Raw genomic sequence first — 9,023 nt, forward strand, 5'->3', positions numbered from 1 at the left:
ACTTATGTGAATAAAAGTGTAGGTCAATGCGTAAGATATTATGATGTGGAAAAAGACTGCATGTCAAATCCCCCTAATAAGTAGTGGCGGCCATGCTATGGTGGACATGTGGGAACATGTTGGCCTAGTGAGGTTGTAGGATAAATATAATAAGAAGTATGGGAATAAGAAATGGAAAAGAAAGAGTGTAATTTTCTTCCCTCCCCATTGCCGTGAAAGTAAGAAAGAAAACAAAGAAAAAAAAGTGTCCATCTTTCTTCATTTCCCCTTGGCCGAATGTTCTAAGGAAGAAAGAAAACAAGTGTGTTCTTTGGTTCTTCTTGGCGAATTGAAAGGAAGAAGAAGGGAGTGAAGCAATCGGTCATCTTAGGTCACTATTAAGGTAAGGAAGTTGTACTAGCTTTTGAAATTTTAGTTGATATTGAGTGAGTTATCAAGTGATTTTTGTAAACATGTGAAATTTCGTTTTGGGGGTGAGTATAGTTTCGGCTATAAAGATTAATAAGGTGATGATTGTGTGTCATGCTAAACTTAGATAATAATGGTAGTTGCTCACATCTTGATATCTATGAGTTCCTTTCTTGGTTCTACATAGACCCCAAAGTATATGTTATTGGGGTTGTTGGAGGTTTATGATAGAAGCTAATGAGTGAGAGTTTGATAGGTACCATGAGGTTAAACTTCATGAGATTGTAAGCTTGTAAGTTGGATGATGAATTCATGCTTTGTGAAGGTAAAGGAGTAGAAGGAGCATTCGGCCATGAAGAAAAAAAAGAGAGCAAAGGGGGAAATTTATGATGAATTAAGTTGGAAGCTATATAATGTACTTGTACATTCGGGTATGGGATGAAAATATATGAGATGGCTATAATTAGCCTTGTGATTCGGCTCTTGTATATTATATATATGCACATGATGTATTGGTATGATACAATATATATCACCCCAAAGTATATGTTTATATATGGTGGTGGTTTAGTTATGGACTAAATGATGGATGCATATTGAGTTATATATGTAATGCATTAGTTAGTAAATGTATGTCATTTATATGTGGTACTAAGAAATAATTTGGCCTCAAAGTAGACATGCATATTCGGCCACATGAGATGGATTGGCGTTGCATGAATTCGGTTAGAGGCAAACATATTGATGCCTATATCTTGGTTAGGACAATCGGCTAAAGGGGAGTGTGGGTTAATATGTTGAGTTGATGCATGATTTCACATGTATGTGACTTTAAAGTCTAATGTATAATATGGGCTAAGTGCCTTATGTTCCCCTTTTCGATGCTCAAATGATTAAATCAATTTATTTGTTTAATTAAGCTCAAGAGCAAAGGGGAACTAAATCCGATAAAGGGAAGGAAAAAGTGGTCGAATAGCTATCGGAATCGTTCGACAACACCCGAGGTAAGTTCTTGAGTAAGAGAGCTTAAATTATGATGTGATTAGATCATGTTTTAAGCAAATTAAAATCATGCTCTTTGTGTGGCTATTGAGCCGAATTTGCAAGAATGATAAATGTCTTGTGTTTGAGTTTTGCTAACGAAAATGAAATACGAATGGGCCATGATTTATTGTTAAATGTGCATGGTTATTTGAATGATGTCCGGGCTAAGTCCCGAAGGCTTGTGCTAAGTGACAATATCCGGACTAAGATCCGAAGGCATTTGTGCGAGATTCTAATTCCGGGCTAAGCCCGAAGGCATTTGTGCGAGATACTAATTCCGGGCTAAGTCCGAAGGCATTTGTGCGAGATACTAATTCCGGGCTAAGCCCGAAGGCATTTGTGCGAGTTACTAAATCCGGGTTAAGTCCCGAAGGCATTTGTGCGAATTACTATAAACGGGCTATGTCCCGAAGGCATTTGAACGAGGAGCTATATCCGGTTAAATTCCGAAGGTACGTGATTTGGGAATGAATGAACTTGCTGTAAAATTCCAGTTAATACTCTCGAAACATCCCAACATTGAGGTATGTTCGTATGTGCTTGAATTTAGTTGAGTTCTTACAAATAAGTATTCGCTCAGTTGATAAACGAGCTACCGGCCTTTGGCTGAGTTGATCTTTTGTGTATGTACATAAGGGTTGATAATGTGAAGCAAGTACGATATCGTAAATTTGTGCATATGAAATTATCCGTTTAGCTATATGAATGCTATACTTTTGTTGTGCTGGAATTCATTGCTCAAAACTTACTAAGCATAAATTGCTTACTCCGTTTCATTGCTCCTCTGTTTTATAGATTTGGTTCTCCAGCTATCGGACTCGGGATCTTGAGGTCAAAGTCGCCCACACTATCAAAGCCCCCTTTTGGTACAATTTTGGTTGAACTTCGAAATGGCATGTATAGGACTACCCGTTTGTTGTGGGTCGTGGACCCTTTGGACTTGTATAATTTTGGATAGCCATGCGAAAATGGCTTATATGTGTTTGAGTATAATGTTATAATCATTCGGTGTGGATATGCTTGACAAAGGATTAGCCATAGGAATGGTTAATCACTATCATAAATTGTGCTATTTATGCAAAAAGGGCTAGTTGAATCATGGAAACCATGAAATAGGTAAAGTTTACCTTAAAGGCAGATGCTGACAGCAGCAGTGATGTAGATTGGAAAATCACTAAAAATAGTAGGAAGGGAATTAAATAGTGAATAAATTATGTAAACAAACCTTGATGAATCTACTTTCATAGGAAAGTAACAAAACAATCATACGGACAGTATGTTAAGAGATATTCAGGTTCTCGTGAGACAGGGCCAGAACGGTTTCTGGATTCCCTGTTCCGACTTTGGAAATTCACTATAAATTAACCAGAGATAATTAGGAGTCATACCATATATTTATAGATTCCTCTCTGAGTCTAGTTTCTACAGAAACAAACGGCATCAGTATTGAAGCTCTGTGCAGGGAGATATCCAGGTCGTAATGCGCAAAGGTCAGTGTAGTCGATCCCTGTAACATGGGAGACTTTGACTAATAAACTGTACTAATTGGCCCGACCAAAAATTCTAGAAAAAAATATGTAGATGGGCATATGAGTCTAGTTTCAGGGAAAAATCACGAAACTGATTTTCGAGTTGTGACACTCAAGATATGATTTTTAAAGCGACTAGTACGCAGATTGGCAGTGTCTGGGAAATTTTTTTTTATAAGGGGTTTAAAGTCTGTTAACACCTCGTGTTCGATTCCGGTGTCGGTCTCGGGTTCGGGGTGTTACAAATATGGTGTGATAAATGTAGTATCATTAATTTACACTAAAACAGTTTTGGACAGTAGCCATAGTCCGACTTTAAAAATCCACAAAAAAATGAAAAAATTGAGTTAGAGGATGAATAAAATATGAAATTAAATCCTAATGAGTCTAGTTTCACATAGAAGAATGGTGTAAGCAAAAGAGTTTCATATTATGAAATATTTTAATTGTTGTGAGATAGAGTCAGAATGACTTCGGAATCCCCTATTCTGATTTGAGAAAATCATTGAAAATTTTAAAACAATAGTTATGAGTTATAATTTATATCCTTAGAATTCCTAATGAGTCTATTTTCAAGTGAAATAGATAGGAACATCATCCGAGTCCTGTATTATGAGATAATTAGTTTTTAGTGAAGTGCGGCAGAACTGTCAGACAACAAAAAAGGGTAACTTTAAGGAATTAACTGTACTAATTGGCTGAAACAAAATTTTTGAAATTTTTATGGTAAGAAGATATGTGAGTCTAGTTTCAAGAAAAATTAGCAGTTATTTTGGAGTTTTGTAGGTCCAGATATAAATAATTTAGTGACTATGGCTCGAGAAAACAGCTTGACTGGAACATGAGTGAAAATGCAAACAGGGTTGTATTAATATGAGAAGTAAGTTGATAAATTGCTAATTATTTTCATACGGTCTTACAAAGCTATAAAGCTTACTCCCTTCCTTTCATTTCCTTTCCTTTAGTGCTTTCAAGTTAGCTCGGGGTTGGAGATCGTCGGAGGCAGCATCACACTACCAAATCGCTATCTTTGGAATAATGAAGCATATATTAGAAATTTCAAGTGAGTGACGTTTATAGGGATCTAGTTGATTGACATGTATTATTTTGCTTTGGCCAAATGTGTTGGCTTATATTGAGTTATATGTATATGACGATGAGATGTGGCTCATATTGATTATGGCTTGTAAGCCTAGCTATTCATGTCATGTCTAATGTTTATAATGTGATTATGTTTGTTTGCAAAGCATGGTTAGAAATATGACATGTGCATAGTATGTATGCTCTATGACCAGCTGAGGTGGTCATAGCCATATAGTAATTGCATGTTATAAACACAACATGATAATGATTGAACATGAGTGCTTGATGAATAAGTTGGTAACCACAATATAATGATAAAAGTGGTCATCAAAATGACAAGTCTTATGAATGTGAAATAAGGAGTCTAGATTTGGTATTGCATGAGTAGATGCATTACTTGTAAGAGGACATGTTAATGTTAACGATGTGTATTAATAAAGAGTGCTTAATCATTAAAATGGTTCCATGATTTGCGATTTTGATGTGCATAAGATCGTAAAAGATTATGGGTAACATGAAGGCTTGGAAAATAGCCTAAGTGTTGGCCACACAGGCTGACACACGGCCGTGTGTCTCAACTGTGTGAGGGACAAGGCCTGGAGACACAGGCGTGTGGCCTGGTCATGTGGTTCGATGTGCATGCTGACGTCATAAATAGAGAGTTACACGGACTGAGGACACGGGCATGTGACCCTGTTTCATGGAAAAATTTTCTAAGTTTTCCTGAAACTTTTTAAAGTTTTTAGTTTAGTCCTGAATGGATTTCGATGAATGTTTTGGGCTTCGTAGACCCAAATAAGGGATGACATGCATGTGTTTGAAAGGTTTTGAATTAAAAGAGATGTTATGGCCCGATTTTTGCATGAATGTGTATGTTGAAGTTCGGTAATGCCTCATACCCTGTTTCAGCGTCAGACATGAGTAATGGGTGTTACATTTAGTGGTATCAGAGCATGGTTTATTCAGTTCTAAGACTAACCTAAGACGTGTAAGAGTCTAGCCATACATGCCACAAGTTTGTGATAGTGTGATGTCTCCCGACGTGAATGAGAACTATCTCGTGTGGGCAAGGCACTCTCCAGCCGAGCTACACCCGATAACGTAGATTATGATGCTAAAGTATTCAATAAGGTGTAGTTATGAAGAGTTGAAACTCGAAAAGGTACGAACAAGAATTCGTGAAATGTATATGTACATGGTATAATGAGCTTATCTATGATTGATTGATAATCCCATTGTGTACATGATTGATTTGTTCGAGTGAATACATGTGTTTAGATAACTTACTAAAAATACAGGTAGAAAGAATGTTCATGTATACTTATTTGAACGAATATGGTTGGCAAATTCACATAGTCTGATTAAATGTGTTAAATTGTTTGGACTGATTTACATGATTATAATGATAAGTCTAAATGAAGGTGTATGGGGTAAAAGTATAGATTGCGATAAACTTAACCATGTTTTTTGGCCCTGTATGATATCATGTGCATGACTTGTATGATCAAATGAGTAGATTAGTAAAGTTATCACGAAAACATGGAATGCATGCATAAGTATACTTGTTTAAATGAGATAACTGGAAAGTAAGCGTAAAATCAATATGAATGTTAGTCTACCCAAAATGAATGACATGATTGTGCCGATGTTGCCATGATGATGAAAACTATGTTACATGCATATGTATATGAGATTCGAGTCAGAGGCCCTATGACCCCTTCTGCCTTACCAAAGCGGTGTTCTATAATGGAATTTCCTGAGATTTGTGATGAACAAGATTCCGGAAAAGAAACCAGAGATATTAGTGATAGAATGGTTATAAGCACGATTAATAATTGAGAATGGGTTGATAAGTACAGATAGAGCTAGAAAGATATCGTATTGACTGAAAGATTATTTAATTTTCACAATATCATAGTTACTAAAAAGGTTAACTTTGGAAATCGATCTATTCTGAAAATATTTTTGGAAATAATATTTGAAATATGAAATGTCTGCATACGGTAATTATAGTGAGCAGATTATGACTGCCTCTCTTGAAATATTGTATGAAATCAATTGTCTACAGAAAGGTTATTGAGACTATCTATTTTTCGTTGAATTTCTGTAATACAGAAATGTTCCCTGATCTTTATGATAGACAAAGGCATTGACAGTCTAATTGGTACATAATCTACATGATCCTATTTCCTTATGGTATTTTGTTACCTTCTGTCTGTTGGGAATTGATGAAAAGGGGTGCGTATGATGCTATGATTCGGCTTCTGCTAATAGTTAATTTGTCTAATATGTATATGGAAAGGTATGTCATTCTTGTTACATCTATCTTTGTTGGTCACAATTATATTTTCTTCTGGATTTCTTTTCTCTAAGGAACCATTGAGGTCTCTTATATTTTCTTATGAATTTTGTCCTAGATCTTTCGATGCAGTATCGTGATTGGATTTTCTTGTTTTGGATTTCTTTATATTGGATTTTTATATTCTGGATTTCTCCGTTATGGATTTCCTTATCTTGAATTGTTGGTTATCTTTATCTCGTCACTTGTCGAACATAGCTTATAGTTGAAGTACGACCTTTAGCTTGCGGTATATATATATCAAGTATGACTGTGTTTCTGATCTGATTAAGGTTATTGGATGATCTTAGTAATTGGGGTTCTCAAATTTTCGTATGAGGATTTAACATTAGCAAAGTTTGGACAGATGTTAACCGAAGCATTTGAATTTATTTAGTATGCATTGGACAAAGACTTCTTGATTTTCAGTGATAGTTATTGTATGACCTTTGAGAATAGCAAAATGCAGTGGTAAACATTTGGGTAGAAAATCCAAATCTTATATAGAGATTTCGCAAGAAAACTTATAGGAGTAATGTATTAGTAATCGAGTTTGGAACTCGACATTGTTGATCCTTGGGTACAAATACCTAAAATGTTGAAAGTTTAAGAAATGTATATCAAGTGTCATCAGAATTATCTTCGCCCATCTTGGAAATGGAATGGAAATGAGAAGAAGCTACTATGGATTTCATCTCTGATTTAGTACTGTCTCTGAAAGAGAAAAATGTTATGTGGCTTATTGTTAAATGTCTGATGAGATACGTAAATCATGCTAGTATGTACTGAATTTTCGCTCATCAGGTTCGAGAAATTTCGTGTGTTTATGATTTTTGGATATTTTAAAATTTTAGTCTCCATTAATCGGATTGAGGATCTGGATTCTATATCATGAATTCTTGGGAAAGCGAGAGGAAGTTTTGGAATTAAAGGTAACTGAGAGTTTAATTGGCAAAAAAATTGGACTGTCTGAAATTATAGAGAGTATGAGACCGAGGTGAACCAGCTAGATTCACTATTCGAATTTGAAAAGATTCAAGTATGTGTGTATATGTGATATATGGCATAAATGGGACCTTTGTGTATTTGAACTCTCAGGTAGAGGTTGAAATTCAGTAGAGGTACGGTATAGTAATGAACCGCTTATGATACTGACATGGGAAGGTAAAAAGATAAGTATTACAGACACAGTCAAGTGAAAGTTCTTTAACAATGATTATGGGAAAGAGAAGTTTATGTGAATACCAAAACCACTTTTCTGGTAAGATTTTCAGGGACGAAAATCCCTAAGGGGGGAGAATTGTAACATCTCGAAAAAAGGGCTTAGTCAGAACAGTGGTTTTGAATCCACAAATCTATGGTCAATAAATTATTTTAATATTATTTTATGTGTTATAGCATGATTATATAAGTGCATGAAAATTTTGGTGAATTAATTTTGGCGTTTGAGTGCTTAATTGCAAAAAAGGACTAAATATCATAAAGGGAAAAAGTTTTGTTTTAATAGTCAAAGGTGTCAAATTGCTAGAGAACCTTAATTTTGGGTCTTTAAAATAAAATTAGGACATTAAATAAGTGATGGCCGGCCATAGTGGGAGCAAAAGAGTTGAAAAGTAAAAATTTGGTATGGTTGGTATTTGATTACATAAGCAAACACTAATAAAATAAAACAAAAGTAGCCACCCTTCTTCTCCATCTTTCTTAACCAAAAATACCAGCAAAAATAAGGGTTTGGAAGCTTGGAATTTCAGCAAACTCTTCACCCTCACAAGTGATTTAGATGCTTATTTTTTAAAATTTTTGTACTTTTGGAACCCTTGTAGCTTAAACTAGCTAATGAGGGGACTATTTTGGAAAATGGTTGAAAGTCTAGGGTTTTACCATCAGAATAATCATGTTGTTTGCTACATTTTTATGGAAGAAAATGAATCTTAGTTGTGAAATAAACAACTTTTGTGGAAGGTGTTAGCATGAAAACACCTAAAAGTATCATTTTATAAAGTTTATAAAATAGAGAGTAAATGTGTGTAATAATTGAAATCTTGAGTTGCTATAGTTATGAAAATGGTTTGGCTAGGCTTAAAGAGTAAGAAAATTTAATAAAAATCATTTTACGAGCCTAGGGGAAAAAGCGTAATTCTGGAAAAGTTTAGGGGTAAAATTGTAAATTTTCCAAAATATGATTTTTGGGTCAATTTGAATAATGTGAGTCCTAAATGGGCTATATTTGAAATGATATATCAAGGAAATTGAGATTCGGGGTTAAATCGAGAAAATACAAGGTTGTGGACAAATGGTAAAATTACCGTTTTCGTATTCGAGGTAAGTTCGTATGACTAAATAAGCATGTTATCCGTGTTATTGTTAATATACTTGAATCTATCTTGCTGCGGTTATATTGAATTATATGTTGATGATATTGAGTATGATGAAAGTGATGCCAAAAGTTAATAACATTCACGTGATGGTAGAATACATTAGAAATTTAATGGAATATGATATCCCATAGAAACGAGTAAGTTGTATGTAAATAATATAACTACATCATTATTACACATATTTGAATAGATATAGCATAAATTGCTTGATTGTGGCAATGATTATGTTTGGGGAGAATTGAT

This window comes from Gossypium hirsutum, chromosome A03 (assembly GCF_007990345.1).
Source record: "Gossypium hirsutum isolate 1008001.06 chromosome A03, Gossypium_hirsutum_v2.1, whole genome shotgun sequence".
Classification (NCBI taxonomy): domain Eukaryota; kingdom Viridiplantae; phylum Streptophyta; class Magnoliopsida; order Malvales; family Malvaceae; genus Gossypium; species Gossypium hirsutum.